Here is a 21,851-nt window from a genome sequence, read left to right on the forward strand (position 1 = left end):
ATAAATTAGGCTGTGACCTAATGTCACATATATGTTAAATGTTGCCAGTTTTGGATGGCATTAAAAAAAATAATAATTTTCTTCTAGATATTGAATTAGGGAATGGGAGAATTATTAATTGATTATTTGTTATTGGTGCATAAAAAGGAATTAATATGTTAAATGGAAGGAAAATGAAATAAAAATTCGAATAAAAGAAATACACCTTTTTTGTAACTTTTTTCAAAATCATATACGGTTATTTTTTTTTATTTTTTTAAGTTGGTGATTTTATTTATAAATATTTTATATTTCAAAGAAATATATTGATTCGACACAAATTACTCCTTTTCTTAAAAGAGATTGCTTTGAGGAAAAATTCGAAGAGTTGGAAAAAATACTATTTTTATAAAAGAGATTTTTTTTAAAAAATATATTTTAATTTCAAAATGTATTTTTTCTAGAAATAATGTTTAAACATCAAAGACAAATCTCGATTAACGAGAAATCAAATTTGATATTAACAACTTTCTTAAAATTCGATTTCTTAGAAACTATTCTACCGAATTTGCTCAAATTTAGTATTTTATCATGTAAAATTACATACTTTAAAATAATGCAAAAAGTTTTATATTTCACAATTAAAAAATTTTTCGATTATTATTAAATAAAATAATAAATGTTTACTGAAATCTACTTTTTTTGCATGGAATATTCTTTGGTCAAACGAATTTTATAATTGTGTGCAAAAATTTTTTTATTCACTAAAAAAGTTCTCGACACCTGACCAAGTTATGGGGACCATATTTCCCAGATTGCGGCTATCTTTTATATTATGGGAGTCATCTGAATTCGTCGAAAAGAGGTATGTTTATTCACAGAAAATATGTTTTTGTGTCTGATTTCGTTATTTGAAATATCGTCTGCACTAATTAATTAGCATACTTAAAGTCACCCCTCAAACCATTAGAAATGAGTCCCAGACTGTAAAGATCCAATCAAAAGTCATTCAAAACGGTTTATTTTATTTATTTATTTTTTGGCGCAATGTACACCAAAAAGAAAAAATTTTTAAAAAAAAGTAAAATCCCCCAAATAAAACTCTTTTGTAAATAAGATATATAAATTTTAAATTAAATAAAATAAATACATTTAAATACTTTTTTTCTGTATTTGAATACATAAATTTAAAGCTGTCAGTTACAGTTTTGAGCTGTAAGCAAGTTACAACTTTTGAAAGGAGGGGCATCACATTTTGTAACGCAAAGCAATGAAGAGTATTTTATCTAATGTGGTCAACATCTGAAATTAGTTTTATTTTATTTATTTATTTTTTCTTGCCTATTTTTTAATTAAGCTGTACAAAAAGGAAACGGAACAAAAAATTAAGATAATAAAAACCCATCGGTAAAGAAATTAGATAATCTTAAGTATTGGTTATTTTTATATAGAAAAAAAAAAAAATATATATATATATACAGCCTTTTTTTTCCTTCTATTCACCGTGCCGTGTTCAAATTACATCCATTCTCCCGACTTGACCAATGGAAATTATTTTTTTTTTAAAAAAAGAAAAGAAATAATGACCAAGTCCATTAGCTACTTTCTTCCTCACGTTTTGTAGTACGTCTACACTGAGAGTATGCCATTGATTTGAAAAGGGTTTTCTTGGATCAAAAACCGGTTCTTCACACATACACAAAGACACAATGGCCCATTTCGCCCAACTAAAAGAATGCGGCTCTTTAGAATAAAACGACATCAAAATGCATTTCGGCGGATGCTTTTATTCCAAATAACATTTCGTTTGTCAAGTCACGTTATGAATGACTCTTGTCTCTCAATTGTTTCCCTCCTCTGAATAAAGATACATTTTGTTTTGAATGCTGCTGCATAACATTATATAGTTAAGTCATCTTATGATTTAATTGACAGATCTTGTAGTAACATTTTCCAGAAAAGAAAGTTAACTCCTCATTTGCACAATTTTCATACTTTCTAGACATTTAAACAATTCTTTTCGTTGCATGAAAAACTTTTTCTGGCTAATAAATATCCCAATTTTTACCGTTACGTGAAGTTGTTTCTGGAAGACTCTGTCGTCACATTAAATATAGATTTGTACGGAATAATATATTATTTTCCAACTGTTGTGAGTTGGTAACAGTCATTCAGGACTGTTAGGTTAAGTTTTGTTTTACCCAATTTTTACCGTTTTGTCTTCATAAAGTTGTTTTTGAAGACTTTGTTGTCAGATTAAATATAGATTTTTACAGAATAATATAGAACTTTCCAACTGTTGTGAGTTGGTAAGAGTTATTCAGGACTGTTAGATTAAGTTTTGTTTTACCCAATTTTTACCTTTTTGTCATCATGAAGTTGTTTTTCAAGACTGTCGTCAGATTAAATATATATTTTTACTGAATAATATAGTACTTTCCAACTGTTGTGAGTTGGTAACAACTATTCAGGACTCTTAGGTTAAGTTTTGTTATACCCAATTTTTACCGTTTTCTCTTCATAGAGTTGTTTTTGAAGACTGTCGTCAGATTAAAAATAGATTTTTACAGAATAATAAACTATTCTTCAACTGTTGTGAATTGATAAGAGTTATTCAGGACTGTTTGATTAAGTTTTGTTTACCTTTAGACACAGCGCTGTCTATGCTGATTATGAAAATTGCGCCATATGTCAATTTGAAGAATACAGTTTCGTAATCATAAAAAGCGTTTGTGCTCTAGTTTATTAATAAAGTTAACTCAACATTGCCTAGTCTAAGCCAAAGCTAATAAGAAAATTTGCACAGATTGCATCAAGAATACAGTTTTTCTTGACAATTTATTGATTTTTATCTAGGTAGGAAAATCTTACCAAATTTTGGATTTATAAAAAATAAAAATAAAAATGAAAATAATAAAAACCTTCTTAAATATTTAATCTGTTTATCTCTGTCCTTGGAAGACAAGTTTTCTAAAGAAAATTAAAAAGCAACAGTTTGAGTGTCTTAAACAAAAAGTAAGGTTTTGAGTACCATGTATATATACTATATTGATACAATATACATACTGTATTGCTACCACATACATACTACATTAATATCATTTACATAATGTATTGATATCATATACATTCTATATTGATACCGTTTACATACTGTATTGATACCATAGACATACTGTATTGATATAATATACATACTGTATTGATACCATAGACATACTGTATTGATATAATATACACACTGTATTGATAACATACACTTACTGTATTGATACCATTTACATACTGTATTGATACTATACACATACTGTATCGATACCATTTACATATTGCATTGATTGATACCATATACATCTGTATTGATACCATATACATCTGTATTGATACCATTTGTCATACTGTATTGATACCATTTGTCATACTGTATTGATACCATTTACATACTGTATTGATACCATATATATTAACTATATTACGGATCAGAATTGATTAGATTTTAAAATGGTCAAATAGCTAAAATGTTTAAAGAAAAACTTTAACTTTTTGAAGAAGAAAAAAAGGTAAATTGTCGAGATTTTCTCTCCAAGATAAAAATCAGCAAAATCAATGAATAATTTTTAATTTTTGAAAGTTTTTTATAAGTCCAAAGAAGGCAGTGTTCGATTAACATTCCAAACATTATGTTTTAAAAAGAGAAGTTTTCAAACACTTTTTATATTCACAAAACTGCAGCTTTGCCATCGACATTTTTCTTTTTCTTAGGGCACACGCTAATGATATGAAGAACTAATAACCCTTTTTATGCTATTTCATAACTGCTTCGAAATTTTTTAATAAAAGACCGTTCGATTTTGCAATTAAATTTTTAAAAGCTGGCAAAAGGAAACTAATTAAAAAATTTAAATAGCTTTATTTTGAAAATAATCCACAAATTCACGATGTTTATCGCTAACGTTCTTGTTTATTGTTAATGCTGCCTGCATTTGAAATTTACACATTGTTTGAAATCTTTTTCAAAAACTGTAAATACTGGCAACTATACCTTATCTCTTCGTTTTCATGTACTAATTATAAAATCCATTATACAAAATTATATTTAGTTCATTGTGCTATTTCAACCATTTTAAATGTTACTGTAATTCTTTTTTTATTCATAAGACATTAAAAAAAATTTGAAACTTTTGAGATGAAACATAACTTCCAACGAAAATAAATGGAAATCAAGTCGATTTTTACCTCTCCCTTTCATCTTTATTCAAGCAGAAGAATCTCAACATCTCAACTCAACCTGCAGTAAAATCACGAAAAAGGATTGCTTCCTTTCAAGAAACAACTCTCTTATTTGTTGGTTCAACAAAATAAAATACGGTCTCAGCAGGAAAAAAAATTAAAATATTTTCAGAGATGTCTTTCTGCTTTTTTGAGTCTACCACAAAAGGAAAGAGGGATAGTATTCAAAATATCTAAAATATATTTAAGAATAAATTACCCGGATATTTGAGTACGTAAGATTCAATATCGACTTAAGACTCCTTTATTTTGGTTTTAATGCCAATTTTACGAGTCTCTCGTGAAACTTGGGGAAAGTTTCATGGCAGGGATAGGTTCTCAGTCATAAAAATGCATTTTCTTATGTGGCCATAAAGGACCGTTGCTTAGGTTTGAAAGACACAGGGCTATCAACAATACAAACAGTCTTCGTCGATTAAACTCTTACCTTTAGAGCGTTGAACTGCCCTAAAGCATTGAATATCAAATAATGGACAATTTATGTACTGTCGCATATTGTTGATTTATTTATTTATTTATTTTATTTTATTTATTTATTTTTATCTTTCCTAATATTATGTGAGAAATCCCAGCTAAAATTAATGCGCAGAAAATAAAAAAAATAAAAATAAAAAACTTTATTATATAGAACTAGGAGGCTCCGCCCCCTGCTCGCTGACGCTCGCCAACCCCCGAGAATTGCTACGCAATCCTATGTGGTTCACGCCGTGAACCATGGCTCGCTCGGCTCGCTCNTGAAAAAAAAAATCTACAGTGTTTCTTCAATTTAATCTGCAGAAAATAAAAAATATTACTCATTGGCTGAATGGGTCTTGTTTTGACTTGATGGCGTGCGCACTTTATTTGGACGTTATCACACTTTTCATCTGTGTTCAAGAGTCATAGTAAAAAGTGCGCATGCGTGGTCATTGCATGCGTTGCTATGGCGACAGCTGCCGTTAGATAATTTTTTTAGAATTCTTTTTTTCACTTGTAATTTTGTTATGCATTAAGATGGGGTGAGTTTATTTTTGAGATATGGGACCAGAGAGAGCCCACAAATACTTCTTGAGTTTTGAAAAAAAGAGAATTTCATCATTTGAACGATATTTTTGTTATTTGTGGCATTTAACTACCACTATAAATATTAAATACCAAATCACTAGTATATAAGACATGTTAACTTGATTCTATCTTGAGATACCTTTTGATAGATGAAGGTTAACATAGTCTAAAATTAAAATCCCCTACAGGCTAACCTGTGATCGCCTTTTGGTGATCACTATTTTTTTTAAATACTTTTCTCTACATATTCAACAGATTCTTTGAATGCAGCAAAATATCTACCCTTTTTCTTCATTTTAATATGCAGAAAAATGCTTTCTGTTATTTTTCTCCCTTATTCTGCAAAATTTTGTAAGAGAGCAGGAAATCTGCATTTAGTGTTCAATGTTATCTGCAATTGGGATTTTTACATCATTAAACTCGACCATCAATCTAAAAGTTTTTTCTAAGATTGAATTGCAATTTCAGTGTTTGCAGGTTTGTAGGTGTTAAAAATGTTGCTTGCATTAGCAAAAGATTAAATTACTATTATTCAAAAATATTGAATTTCTGATTGATTTTCGCACTATCTTTATACTCGAACTCTAATTTAGCTCGATAAATATCGAAATGTTTCTATGATGTAGCGATTACGTGAATGTCAACGTTCAAATAGTCGGGGAAAGTTCAGTTATTGAATTTCTGACTTTCATGTTGACTTTGTAAAGGAGTTGTTTTTGTTTTTTTAGCATTCACTGATGAATATCGATATTTTTCTGTGTTCAAAGCGATTACGTGAATTTAGATGTTCACAAGGTAGATGGACGTTGAGCTTTATTGAATTTCTGGTTGATTTTCTATCTAACTTTAGGAACGAACTGTTTTTTATTTAGCTCGGCGAATGTTTAGCTCTGTAGATGTTCACATAGTCGATGGAAGTTGAGCTTTATTGAATTTCTGATTGATTTTCGCACTAACTTTATACTCGAACTCTAATTTAGCTCGATGAATATCGAAATGTTTCTATGATGTAGCGATTACGTGAATGTCAACGTTCAAATAGTCCGGGAAAGTTCAGTTATTGAATTTCTGACTTTCATGTTGACTTTGTGAAGGAGTTGTTTTTGTTTTTTTAGCATTCACTGATGAATATCGATATTTTTCTGTGTTCAAAGCGATTACGTGAATTTAGATGTTCACAAGGTAGATGGACGTTGAGCTTTATTGAATTTCTCGTTGATTTTCTATCTAACTTTAGGAACGAACTGTTTTTTTATTTAGCTCGATGAATCAATGATTAGAAATTTTTATTTCTTTTAGCGATTACGTGAATGTCAACATTCAAATAGTCGGGGAAAGTTGAGCTGTATCGAATCTCGGACTTTAACTTTAGCTTTATGAAGGAATTGTTTTTTATTTAGCATTCACTGATGAATATCGACATTTTTCTGTGTTCAAAGCGATTACCTGAATGTAGATGTTCACATAGTCGATGCAAGTTGAGCTTTATTGAATTTCTGGTTGATTTTCACACTAACTTTATACTCGAACTCGAATTTAGCTCGATGAATATCTAAATTTTTCTATGGTGTAGCGATTACGTGAATGTCAACGTTGGGGAAAGTTGAGTTATTGAATTTCTGACTTTTACGTTAACTTTATAAAAGAGTTGCTTTTGTTTTTTTACCATTCACCGATGAATATCGACATTTTTCTGTGTTCAAAGCGATTACGTGAATGTAGATGTTCACATAGTAGATGGAAGTTGAACTTTATTGAATTTCTGATTGATTTTCCCACCAACTTTAAGAACGAACTGTTTTTTATTCAGCATGACGAATATCGAAATTTTTCTTTGTTGTAGCAATTACGTGAATGTCAATATTCAAATAGTAGAGGAAAGTTTCGCTGCATCGAATTTCGAACTTTCACGTTAACATTGTGAACATTTCATAGATGAATTTCGACATTCTTCTAGGTTCAAAGCGACTACATGAATGTCACTGTTCAATTAGTCAACTGAACTTTATCGAATCTCTGACTTTCGCATTAGCATATACAATATAATCATATAACTTATTAATATTGTTTGTATGCTAAGAAAAAAAAATTGTTGTTAAATCAGTGATTGCATTGAAGCTAAGAAATGATTGCACTTGCACTCGGCCTAGATTGCGTGCATCAATCTCCGCTTCTCTAGAGATGATGATAGAGGAGCAACTTGTCTGCCATCACGTTTATGATGGCTTTTCATCAGGCGATACTTACCTTTTTCATCAAGATAGTGTTTTTTTCTTTCACTTTTTTTTCATACAAAGAATGTCTTTATTGCATTTTTGTGTTCGACCTTGTAATGTCCCCTTTTTTTCATTTCTTTTTTTTTTCTGTCATCAGCACGTGCCTAAAATGCACTTCGACACTTACCATACCTTTTGAAACATAGTATTGAACATAGTATTGTAAGTTTACTTAATTTTTATTGCACGCCATTAGATAAAGAAACAGGAAACAAGTTTTTCGATATTAAATTTTTTTCGATACTACTATAACTATATACTAAATACTACTTAGTGAAACAAAGAAAAATAGAAGGGGCTAAGGAGCAACATTAATGTTATTTTATCACTTAAACCGTTAAAAAAAATTTTTTTTAACTGATGAATGTAAATGTAATTATTTTAATTTTCAAATAAATTTAAACATGGCTAAATAATTAATTTAAAATTACAATTATAATTCAAATTCACAGATAACTAACTACACGCATATGCATATAAAAACAATACATATGGAAACACATATAAAATGCATATAAGCAAAACATATGAAATACACATAAAAAAAAAACATGTAAAGAATGAGATCACATACAAATTAAAATATTCATTACAATAGAAAACAATTTTATATTTTGTAACAGTTGTTGAACAGCCAACCTAATTTTGTGTTTACGACTACTTATGTTCAACTCCGTAGCCTTGTAATTTTGAGCCAATCCAGAAGACAAGGAGAATCCTGGATCAGTACCCCCAGAGGTATGATTTGTTATGGGAACATGGAGGACTTTGCGACTCGACAGATTTAACGCGCATCAGTCACCATTTACTACACGGAGAGTCTTCGGCCGGCGTTTATCGAACCTACGACCCCAGTGCCCTACCAACCAGGCTACCCCTGCCTTAATAGAAAACAATTGGAATATTTTGTTGGAAATTAATTTTTAACCATAGAATAATTTTCGCTCTCATTTACATGTAAACGCGATAGATTAGTGAGTAAGGCACTGAACTATCACTGTGAAGAGCTATGGTTCGACCCCCTAGTGGTGCCCTAATGGTGCCTATGGAAGCCTACTAATCATCAGATCAATGCCTGGAAAGTTGTTGTTCCTTATTCAACTTGTTCCAATTTTTTTGCTAAATCAAGTCCAGAAGACTTGGAAAGTAAAGAGGGCTTGTGCCCAATGCCACAATCTTGCCATTGGTCATGAAACTAGGGAGCTTTAACCTCCATAGCCTCCCTAACCCATAGCGTGCTATTGCGTTATAAAAAGTAAAGTATTAACGTTACTTTTAAATGTGAAAAAGAGATTTCTATAAATAATATATTTTGTCGATTTTTTTTTTCAATTTAAATTTTTTCGCTTCCTCCAATTATTATACTCTCTTCAGGGAAATCGAGTTAAATCAAGAATCCAATCCCTCTGCAGTTATATATACCTCTGCAAGCCACTTCAGTGAAATGCCCCGTTACTTATTTTTTTCTTTCTAGAATTTATATTAGATTTCTTTGATTTCTGAAATGATTTTCCTTTTCTGAAATGAGACAATTGAATTTCTTTTATTCTGATTCTTTCATTTTTTACTACTAGTCATAACAAATTTTAATTTCCTGAAATAAAACAGTTTAACTTTTTTTTTTCTACTCTTAAAATTTTATTTCTACTGTTAGAACTTGTAACTTAAATATTTTTCTTTATCCTAAATTTAATATGAACGAACTTACTCTTGCCCAGTTATTGTTTTAGCTGTGAAGAAATCAACTCGACAATAGTTTTTTATTGTCAAAGTGGAAAATATCATGTTTTGTAGTGTAAAATACCCGTTTTATAGTGGAAAAAATCGTATTTTAAAGTGTGAAATATCCGTTTTGACAGTGAAAAGTAACACATTTTCTAGTGATCTATTTTATGTTGAAAAATATCCGTTTTACAATGGTAAAATTTTGTATTGTATAATAAAAAGTATCAGTCTTTATCCGTAAAAGTATCAAATTTTGCTGAGAAAATTATCCGTTTTATATTTTAGAGAGAAAAATACTTATTTTATAATGGAAAATACCTGTTTTATTGTGGAAAGTATGGTATTTTAAAATGTGAAACATCCGTTTTAACAGTGAAAAGTAACGCATTTTTTAGTGATCTGTTTTATACTGGAAAATATCACGTTTTATTATGAAAAATATCCGTTTTATAATGGGAAAGTTTTGCATTGTACAGTGAAAAGTATCCATCTTTATCTGCAAAACTATAAAATTTTACTGAGAAAATTATCCGTTTTATATTTTAGAAAGAAAAATATTTATTTTTTAGTGGAAAACATCACATTGCATGGTAAAAAAAAAGAATATCGTTTTATAAAGGGGAAAGTATTTCATTGTGAAGTGAAAAGCTTTATAGTCGAAAGTGTGTATTGCATTTTCTTATGAAAAATATTATAAAATTTAGTATTGCATCGTTCAGTGAAAAAATATCCGTTTTATAGTTTAAAGTATCACATTATATGAAGGGAAATGTTTATGGAATAATTCTGCATCGAAATGTAATAATTTGAAGTGAAAAACATTTTTTTTCCAATAAATATAATAATAACTAAATTTTATGAGGCTATGGGGAATGAAGGAAAATTCTAAATATGCTTTTAATCCTCTTTTTTAAATTTTTTCAAGCACACTGATGGTGGATATTTACTCAGTTCGGCAGTTAGATACGAATGAAATATAAGGCCATCACCAAATCAGAATTTGAGATATAAAGTGAGTATATTTATTTTTTCTAACAAAATTATGCCAATATCATTTCTCCAATCAGCAGTTTTTGAAAAATAGTTAAATAATATACAGTTGTCTGGTTTTTGATAAATGTTATTGTTTTTGTGCAATTAACATTAACGCAATTTTTAGCGTCATCCAAATTGGGCTTTAACGATTTACAGTGAATTAAAAATTAGATTTTTTTAAAAATCTGAACACTGACATACGTTACTGACTAAAACTACAAATGGCGTGACTTTATTGCTTTAACAATTTGAGGAAAGATCCTTTCAAGTTCCAACAATGATCATGCGCTTATGTTTCTTAATATAATAAAGCAAAATTTATTTTTCACCTTTTTAAATGAGCAGTCGAATAATGCTATATCATCAAATGTTTGTGAAGTACAAAAAAAAATTAGAAGAAAACGTTAGGGCTGCTTTTTCGAATGCTCCGTCGTAACATGAAATGATGCTATTTTACTAACTGTTGAGAGTTTACAACTGTTACTCTGGACTGTTAAGGTCAAGTTTAGCTGATCTAAAGCCAGCGCTGTCAACACTTATTTTGAAAATGGCGCAAAACGTCAATATGGGGGAAAGCCACAGTTTTGTGAAAATGAAAAGCGTTTGTGGTCTAATTTTTCAATATTTAAAAACTTACTCCAATGCTGCATTACCTGGGCTCATAAAAATTAACAAAAACGAGAATACGGCAGTGATTTTGATAATTTTTATTTAGGTGAAAAAATGTCGCCAAATTGGCGATTTTTTTAAAAAAAGTTTAATAACTTTTAAAATATTTAAGTTATTTGTCTGTTTTAAAGCCCAGCTAATTCTTCACGTCAATATTATATATATAGTTTGAAATCATCGCATTGTTTCAAGTGTAAGGCACTTAAATTATGGCTCTTTTATTTTCCTTGGCGACAGAGCGCCGAAAAACAGCGTTAATCAAAAATTTACCTAAAATCCAAGATGCCGAGGTTAGAGGCCTTTCAAGTAAACACCACCGATTAAAATTAATATTAATATGCATTTTCCAATTTATGAAAACTGATATTATGATAAAAACTATCAGGTCACATTGATGCTTATTTATGGTATGGGCTTTTTCCTCCTTAACTGTATAGTGAAATAAACATATTTATGATCGTGCCCATAAACAGTTATGTATTGGCCACCTTTAAGAAAAAAAAATGAAGTGGGGGCGTACATATATATCTGTGTCTTCTTCCCGGAAGTCCTTCTTATTAAGGAAAGTAATAAATATGGCAGGCAATTTGCCCCAGTATTTATCATTTTTTTTTTCTCTGTAGCTCTTAGCAAAGTAGGTTTGGTAATAAAAAAAAAGCTGAAGATCTTACAGCCATAATGTGAGTATATCACGTTAGGGAAGTTATAGCTTTGCATTAGAGCTAGTATGTTGAATGACAATATGTGTGCTACACAAAAACAACTATGAGCTTTCAAGATATTAATCTTAATTTTTATTTACACAAATAATCTCTAAAAAAATGCTAAATTTCAATAATTTGTTTTGCGATATTATCATTTTACATTCGAGCATGAATAATTGGAAGAGAAAAAACTTTTCAAAACAGTGTAAGTGTTGAATGACCGAAATTGCTGGTTGTTGATTTCCACCGGTGAATGTTAACAATCACATAGTCGCTTTGGTAAATGTCCGTAACATATACTAGGTCAGTGCCACTACCCGGTATGCTCCACATCAATATTTATTTTAAGGGTCACTGCAACTGTCCGGTATAGATTTGCCCGGTATGCCCTACATCAATGTTTTCGTAAGGTCAAATACTACTGCCCCGTATGCAATTAACCTGTACTCGGACTAACCTGTTTCTCTTGACCTATCCTCGACAGATATTAAAATATCGAATAAATATAATAGTATCAACGAATAAATTAATATAAAATCGGATATAACAAATATTTCGGACATTCACCAAAGCGATTATGACATTCACCGGTGAAAGTCGACATTTTCTTGATTTTCGGTCATTCATGGTAACATAAGCATATCAATCAATATCATCATCAATCATATCATTCATCATCATATCATATCATATCATCATCAATCATATCAGCATATCATCAATCAATATAAATTTTAACCTTAAGGCTCTACTAGTGATTATTAATGCACTTTTTAAAAAAATCATTATATGAGTGAGCAGTTTTTATAATAACACTACTTATTTGCTACTTTTTTAGTTGCTTCCAAATTTGGCATTTTGAAATGATTATTTTAATCAATATTGGTCCCGCAGTGGAGACTGATTGTAAAGACACGGTTCCCAGTAGAACTCCTAAGTCAAGCATCTCTGGCTGCGATCAATAAGCGGGGGGGGGGAATCAGGAACCTAAGCCAGTCAGGAACATAAGTTAAAATGGAAACCAAACTGCAAAAACACGATCGAAGAAAGTGAAATCCGATCAGGCACTAAACGGCGAATCGAACCTCGGCCGAAGTCGTACTAGGTTAAGACTCCACCTACAGCAACGACTGCGCATCTAGCTTTTCTTGAAATAAATCAAATTAATTGAAAGAAATTTCTTTTAGGGCAATGCACGAGAAAAAACCGGTATTTTTCGAATTTTTTTCTTTCTTTTCTAATGCCCACCTGTGTTGACATTCGTCAGTTCAGGCATATACAGGGCGATTTTGTTGGCCTCTCTTTCAGGGGCACCATATTAGGTGGGCCAACGTCGCTCCCACAGTGAGGACAGATAGTACAGAGAAGTAAAGAACATCCATGCCGTACCCGGGATTCGAACACAGAACCTTTCTGATGCAAGGACAGTTCCCTGCCCACTACACAGACCGGTCAGCTTTTTCGAAATTTTGTTATCGAATAATGTTATGCTTTTGAACAAGAATTTGCGTAATTTAACAATAATTCTTGTTTTTTTATCCGTACTGGTCCCGCAGTGGACTGATCGTATAAACACGGTTCCCAGTTGAACACCGAAGTCAAACATAACTGGCTGTGGTCAGTATGCGTGTGGGTAACAATTTTGATCAGCCTGAGTAGGGACCGAGGGTGCGCGGTAAAGGTCCTAGTTAAACTGTTCGATCGTAAAGTGCTCGACTTTGCACGCAGGTCGTCGGGCAATCAAAGCAGGGGATCCATCCCCTCTGCAGAGGATCAAAATTGCGATGGCATGTCTTGGCCGTCGCCAATAGCCCATTGTGCAGCTCTAGGGCGAAGTGAATTAAGTACCTACCTACCATCTGTACTGATATCGAAATTTTTTAAGATAATTGTTTTTTAAATTATTTTTCTTACGTGTTTTTTTGTACTTTTTATTTAAGGATTTACCTTTAAAAAAAATGCAAAAACCCGTTTGCAAAAAAAAAAGATTTTTATTTATATATTTACTTGTGACCATCAATGGATGCTAGAAATGTATTCTTCTATTCTAGAGTTCCTATTCTTCTTATCAGTATTCCTAACTGGTCAGGAAATTGTCCGGAAATGCTTCTATTTTATTTTTTTATTTTTTTTCGGGCATGTTTCCTTGACGCAAATCTTACTTTCAAATTTATATTGTGATATTTGCTATGTCAACAATTTCTTTGAAGAAATGCATTTTATACAGAATATTTGCCGGCCAACTGTGTCTGCGAAACCGTAGGTATGATTTATAAACTACTTTTTTTTTTCCGTTGTATTAACTTGCATCAGATAAAATAACTTCTTCACGATACATTGGGTTAATGTTTCCTGAAATATCCATTATCAGAAAGACATCGAGCTTTTGAAATGTAAAGCTGTGAGTGTAGCTCAATTTCTTCTTTAACGATTGGCTTATTTAAGATTGCAAAACGTATATATGCTTCATTTTTTAAAACATAAAATAACATTGGTCTTAAATATTTTTGAATTATTATTGCCTGCAAGCATTAAATGATAAAATCCTTAATTAACAAAAATGATCTTAAAATATTTTATTGTTCTCATGTAGTTTTAAATTATAACGGTATTTAACTATAAATGATTACTGTAGGGGTCAGGAAACTGGCCTTACGTCAGAAAGGCTCTGGGTTCGGATCCCGGGCAAGGCATGGATGTTCTTTCATACTCTGTACTATCTGTCCTTACTGTGGGAGCAACGTTGGCAACCACCTAATATGGTGCCCCTGACAAAGTGGCCAACAAATCTGCCCTGTAAATACCTGTATGACGAAAGGTCATTCCCCAGGCTGGTATTCGAAAACAAAAAACTTTAAATTATTCATCTACCTCTAATTTAGCAGCCTAGCTATTTTTACTATATAAATATTTAACGTGTATTTGTTGCAGTTATCTTAAACTATTTTTAACTGTTATACTATTTATAATGAACTTATTTCGTCTTTTAAGCTATTTCTATCAAAATGGAAAGTAATATTCAAATTGAAATGTTTAAAATTAAATACGATGTTCTTTTATTATATTATAAAATAATTCTATGATTTTACTTAAACATACAACATTTTATACTATACATATTGGAATTACAGTTTTAAAATCATTAAATGGAAACTAAATATTTTTTTTTTTTTTTAGTTTCATATTATATTTTATAGAAAACTGTACACAGTGAATATATGCAATTAATATGATTACATAAAATTGTAAAAATATACTAGGGAGTTAACATTCTTTGCACCACTGACTAAATAAATGAAAATTTATGATTTAATGAGATTCAATTCTGTAATAGAAAACTGAATAATAATTTTTAAAAAAATGTGGATGCAATTCTGATCATAACGAAGCAATATCATTAAGTTTATCAAAATGACTATCTGTGTTAAAAGAATAAATTTTTTCGGAAATCTTTTAAGTTTCATTTATTACTCTGCTCGCCAAGAAGAACAAAAAATGACTAAATTCTTCAGTGAGAAGGTAAGCGACTGGAATTTTAAAATGTTATTTATAACTTCCTTTAAAAAAAAAAAGCATTTCTGTTATAGTGAATATTTAAATTTTAACAATATCCATGAGTTCTAAAAGCATATAGTTAATTTAATATTCATGGTTTTATCATCTCCAGATTTATCAAACAGTGTTAGAAAATATGAGCCAGAATAAATTTAAATTTGCAGTCTCCTTAATATGATGCCAATTTAAACCGTATCGAATGTCTTATTCAATCTATTCTTATTTGATCTGTCTCTTTTATTTGATCTGTGTCTTTCATTTAATCTATATCTTCTATTTGATCTATGTATTCTATTTAAACTGTATGTTAAAGAGTAAACAGTGCGCATGCGTCGTCATTACATGCGCTGCTATGGCGACCACTGCTGTTTAATAATATTTTAACATTCTTTATTTTTTTAATTTTATTATGCATTGATTTGGTGAGTCGGGTTGTGAGTTGTAAAAGTAGTGTAATACAATTCAGAGAACTGTAGGTTAGAATTTCTAATTCTTAATTAAAACAAGAAGAAGAAAAAACATCGTTCAAACAATGAAATTCTACTTTATTCACAACCCGAGAATTATTTCATAGGATCTCTCAAAAAAATTTATTCATTAAATCAATGCATAATGAAATTTAAAATGAAAAAATAATTTTAAAGATTATTAAACAGCAGCGGTCGCCAATGCAACGCATGCGATGATGACGCATGCGCATTGTTTGCTCTTGAACACATACTATGGTTCATCTTGAATTTAAAAATGGTTCAATTTGCACCTTATTAAGATTCTGACAAATTTGCATCATATTGTGGTTCCAGGTACCTATATTATGTTTCAAAATTTTCCTGAAATTGTAGAAACAGAAAGTGCCATGTTGTTTAAGTAGTATTAATTGATAAAATTAGCACTTAATGCAAATTTTGTTTGTTAAGTTGTAACTCAAACAATAAAAACATCAATACGAATTTTTATTGCTATTTTTCTAAAATGTGTTTTCCGGAAATAACCCCTTTGCGTCGAATTATTATGTGAGCGGGTGTTTTTCGAGGTTAAATCTTCGATTCCAAGGTCAATCATCGCATCTTTCTTCCCCCTTTTTTTTGCATCAACCGGAAGTACTGGAACAGATGCTAAAGAGGTATAGATGAGCTCAATCTATATTTTTTTTGTGCGTGTAATTCTCCCTTAATTGTAACCTTGGCGGTGTTCTTCCTGCCACAATAGTAAAACGAAGGACGGGGTATATAAAAAGTGAAACCTTTTCGAAGATTCCAGATGTACTGGGATCTTTTATTATTATTTCAGTTCGTTCTATACTACATTGGTTTCTACTAGTTCAAAAAAAAGAATAATAATAATCTACACTAATGCCTGAATGAAACCATTGAGTTACACATATTTTGAATTTACCAGTATCGAAAAAGTAATACTGGTCCCAATTATTTTGCATTGTAAAAAACACTAAAAACTAGTAAACAAAAACTGACTTTTTTAAATATTTCAAGAGCAACCTGATTCAAAATTCTTGATTGGTCCCATCAAATCTGATGGTTTATGTTGTTTTTAGTGTGATTCTTGATGGTCCATCATCATATGTTGATCACCATCATCCAATATTTTCCATCATGCGTTCATGGTGTTTGATATGCCAACAAAATGCCATCATTCCATGTTAGAAAATGCTACTTTAATACTATGATGGTTTACCATCAAGACAAGTTTGATTCTCATGAACCAACTGTCCATGATGAACCGTCATGGTCCACGATGGTTCAAACTTTACATTTCCATGATGGTTTGATGGGAATTCTTGTTGGTTCTCAGGAATAAACCATAAAAACATTTAATTTTTTTTTATGTTGCACGATCATAAATCAGCCCGAATTGCCTACATTTTATTTTATTTTATAACCGTCGTTGAACAGCCGACCCAATTTCATGGGTTTACGACTACTAATGTTCAACTCCGAAGCCTTGTAATTTTGAACCAATCCAGAAGACAAGGAAACTCCTGGATCGGTATCCCCAGAGGTATTGATTTGTTGTGGGAACATGGAGGACTTTGAGACTCGACAGATTTAACGTGCATCAGTCACCATTTACTACACGGGGAGTCTTCGGCCGGCGAGGATCGAAGAATTGCCTACATTGGGATGAAGGTAGTTTATGAGCTTCTAACAGTTCTCACTTAACAGTCTGGTTAAGTTTTGTTAATCTTCAGCCAGCGCCCTCTATGCCAATTTTTTAAAATGTCAATTTACAGAAAAGCAACAGTTTCTCAATTGGGTATAATATGAAAAAGACACAACTACTTCCACTTACTAGGAATAGCATTTACCTTTTAGTTTAAATAATAAACTGAGTTTTAAATATGTTTACTGAATTTATAAACTTAGATAAAGCAACAAAATAAATTATTTCTAAAGGAATTTAGACTAATACAATTCCAACCTGGCGAGTAGCGACTTATAACAAAACACTTTGTTTCATGTTTACTTTTTGCTAGAAATAAGGTTCGCAGAAAATGCTATTTACTAGTTAAATTTAGTAGGAATAACACGACCTGTGACGTAGGCTATAGTATACCCAATTCTCGTTTTTTAAAAACTTGCGGAACATTCTTACTAATATCTGGTTTGATCATTTTGCTTTAAATGCAGCAATCAAATTCTCAATTGCTAAATATATATTTCATATGAATTTTGCTTTTATGAAAAAGTTACAGTAAAAAGTACTGTCGGAGAGGCATTGAAAAATATTTTGTATTAAAAATTCAACGCAAAATAATTTATTTTTAGCAAAAAGAGAAGGATGGAATTGCTGGGAATTAGATAGATGGATGGACACTTCTCTTAAAATTAAAACGAATTCAACTTATTTGTTTGTTTTCTAACGGTATCGTCAAATCATCTTGGAGCAAGCTCTAAAAATTCCAACTCCGGAAACTGACTCACTGTTTTCATCAATTTAAATATGTTTGATTAACTTAGCACGGCATAAAATATTATAATAGATCGAAATTTATTAACTCGAAAATAGTTCTAAACCGACAATACTGTTTCTATGTTCTGAAGTTTTCCTATATTTACCCCTCATAATGAAATGGAAAAGTTTTCTTTTAAACTTTAATATTTAATTTGAATCCGTAATTTAAATTATCATTTTCATGTTTCTTTCTAATAGTTTTGAATATTAAATGGAATGTGTTTTTTTTTTTTAAGACTTAAACNGCAGAAAATGCTATTTACTAGTTAAATTTAGTAGGAATAATACGACCTGTGACATAGGCTATAGTATACCCAATTATGAAAAGCGTTTGTAATCTACTTTTTCCTATACTTGAATAAACACTCTCACACTGCATTGTTTGGACACATAGAAATACTCAAAGGCTGGTTTTGGAAGGCTCAATCGTTATATGAAATGATGCTTTTTGCGAATAATATGCTATTTTTATAACTGCTGTAAGTTTGAAACTGTTACTCATCACTGTTAGGTCAAAATTAGCCTGTCTAAAGCCAGCACCGTCTACGCTTATTTTGAAAATGGCGCAATACGTTAATATGGAGAAAAGCCACAGTTTTGTGAAAATGAAAAGCGTTTGCGGTGAAATTTTTCAATATTTAAAAACTTGCTCCAGTGCTGCATTACCTGGGCTCATAAATATTTACAAAAACTGTTAAATAAGGCAGTGATTTTGATAATTTTCATCTAGGTGAAAAAATGTCAACAAATTGGCGATTTTTAAAAAAGTTAAATAACTTTTAAAATGTTTAAGTTATTTGTCTGCTCTAAAACCCAGATAATTCTTCATGGCAAGTTTATATAAATAGTTTAAATTAATCGCATTGCTTCAAATGTAAGGCACTTACACTACGGCTTATTTAGTTTCTTTGGCGACCGAGTTTCGAAAAACAGCTATAACGATTTTTCATCTGGGAGCAAAATTTGTCACCAAATTGGCGATTTTTTAAAATGTTATATACTTTTCTTTTTCAATATTTAAAATATTGATCTCTTTTCCGATTTTAAACGATTCATAGTAACATAGCATAAAAAATATAAAATAAAATTTTTGTTTAAAGTGTAAGGCACATCAACATGTTTTTTTCTTTTTCTTTTTTCCTCACTGCATTAGTTTTGGCAAACATTTTCCCAAACTGCTGCTGACCCCTTCTCAACTCAAATTAGAGGGTCATATGTCCGAATCCGTCAGGAAACAGAAGCATTTTCACTTTAAGAAGCAATTTGTAAGTAATATTAACTAATTATCATTTTTAAAGAGTACAAACCTTCAAGATTACCTTTTCGTAAGCGAAAATTTGATCATTAGATTAAAGGTTATTCAGGTTGATTTCTTTTATCCTTCTGAATCACTGTACAAACTATGTTATCAATTTTCAGTACGTTGTCCAGTATTTTTGTAATGCTCGTTTTCTTTAAAATCCATAAAAGAATATTTGAATGTCGGAAAAAATTACGAATTTATATAACAAGGATAACCATTTAATGAATATGCATTTCTTTCTGTTATCATTAGTTTTCGAAAATTATATATAATTTTATTTTTCTATTTCCTACTTTGTAATATTTAATATTAACTCTTAAATATTAATAAGTTATAGATTAACTCTAACTAATTGTTTATGAAAACATACAATAACTCTATTCAAAATTGTGATTTAACTCATTCAATAAACATTTTTTCGGCTTTTGTGAAAGAAATGTTTATTCTTTAGCGATTCCATAAATAGAAAGTGTATAATTCGAAATATTATTCAATTAAAATCTATATTATGTGTTTTGTTAGAATATAAGAATTCCTTTACTGCAGACTGTTTTATTGTTTATCATTCTAGTCTGGTGTATTTGTCTTATTTCTGTCTGTCTGGATTCAACCATTTTCTTTGATTGTTTTTACCTAATTATTTATGTAGACTGATAATTTCTCGTTCTATTTCTTTCGACTTGCTCATTTTATTATTGTATTTTCTTAAATGTTTTGGAAATAATTTTTCTCTTCTCTCAAATTTTTTTTTCTTCTGCAGACTATTTAACTTAGAAAAGATGTTTGAATACAGCAACTTCGCGGAAAAATAATAGGTATGTTTATATTCCATTTATTATTACTCTTATAACATAAATACCAACTTACGTGTTTATAATTTTTTTCAAAGACACTTTTTAAAGGTTCTAACCCTCATTTGCATTACATGGAGAGGAAAACCAACCACGGTTAGCCTGACGGCCAGGGGACTCTAACTCATGATCCGCCTATATTCTCAGTGGTAGACGGATCATGGGTTTGAGTCCCCTTGCCGCAAAGCTAACCGTGGAAGGTTTTCCTCTCCATGTAACGCAAATGAAGGTTAGTTCCATGAAGAAATCCTCCACGAATTCACATTGTTTCCAATACTGGATCCAAGTGTTCCTTTGTCTTCTGGATTTGGTTCAAAATTACAAGGCTACGGAGTTGAACAGTAGTAGTCGTCTAAAATCTGGTATACTAATGTTAACAAAGAGTTTTTGGAAAAGCATTAAAATACTTACAATGCAACTTTAATAAACATTATAATTGATTTAGATTAGTTAGAATTTGATCTTAATTAGGTAGTAAAAGTTGAAATAAGTCATTTTTAATGGGGGGGGGGAATAACCCCATAAACTCACCGCAATTCAGTACGATAAATAATAATATTCCATTCATAACAAATAACAAAAAAAATAATAAAATACAGTCAATTGTTAATTTAGTTGTTTTTTTTTTGTTATTGATCTCTAAAATCTCTTAATCATCTTTACCTTAATAGAAGAAGAAAGAAAAAAAAATGGAGCAATCATCATATCCGGGTACTGATGCTGGTGTCATTTTGACCTTCACGCGTACCTCTATTTTGGTTGCACACAACAGTTGTTACGGTTCCCCCGCCAACCCCTTAAAAAAAATTTTTTTGAAATTTTAATTTTTTTTTATTGTTATTATTTCGAACGAAAGGTGTTTCCCTTCTTTCACAGGGTTGTATTCTAAAAAAAAAAAAACTTTCACTTAGGGGAAGCAGATGGGGAGGGCAACTTTGACCTACTTTTAGAACTCGTCACAAAGCTGGGAAGCTCCTCCTGGTACCTCCGGCCTATCTTTGTGCCTGTACCACCTATATTTATTGAGATGTTTCCAGTCTGTGTTGCTACTTTTAGCATGCATATTTAACCTTTAAAAAAATAAAGGAGCTTTTATTTTGACTCGGCTGACAATTTAGGTTCGTAAATTATGAAGATCGCTGTAATTTCGGTTAGAAATATTCAAATGAAGGGAGAAATTTGCCCTTCCTATACTATTTTTGTATCTATGCAGGTAGTCAAAACTATTCAAAATAAATGAAATAATTGTATTTTTTTAGCTCTGTACTTTTAGTTTTAGAGAAAATGAGAAAACTTAATTCTTAAAACTAACTTAGTAAAAATGTGAGTACTTTTTTTCTATGAAAAAAAAAAACTATTAAAAATTTAAAACATGCGTTTTGAAAGAAATTATAAGAATATATCTCAAAGATTAAAAAACGTGTGCTTAAAGCTTCGAATACCTATACTA

The 21,851-nt window shown here is 30.6% G+C and overlaps 1 protein-coding gene across 1 annotated transcript in view; it reads left to right on the forward strand.

The window, feature by feature from the left end:
- Positions 1-21,851, forward strand: part of LOC107454045 (ecdysone receptor) — a 320,420-nt gene that overhangs the window by 117,910 nt on the left and 180,659 nt on the right. Inside the window, exons 3-4 of the mRNA XM_071181001.1 lie at positions 10,240-10,326; positions 20,311-20,365. The gene's annotated coding sequence lies outside the window, so the exon portion shown is untranslated. The remainder of the gene's footprint in view (positions 1-10,239; positions 10,327-20,310; positions 20,366-21,851) is intronic.

Source organism: Parasteatoda tepidariorum, chromosome 5 (genome assembly GCF_043381705.1).
Source record: "Parasteatoda tepidariorum isolate YZ-2023 chromosome 5, CAS_Ptep_4.0, whole genome shotgun sequence".
Classification (NCBI taxonomy): Eukaryota; Metazoa; Arthropoda; class Arachnida; order Araneae; family Theridiidae; genus Parasteatoda; species Parasteatoda tepidariorum.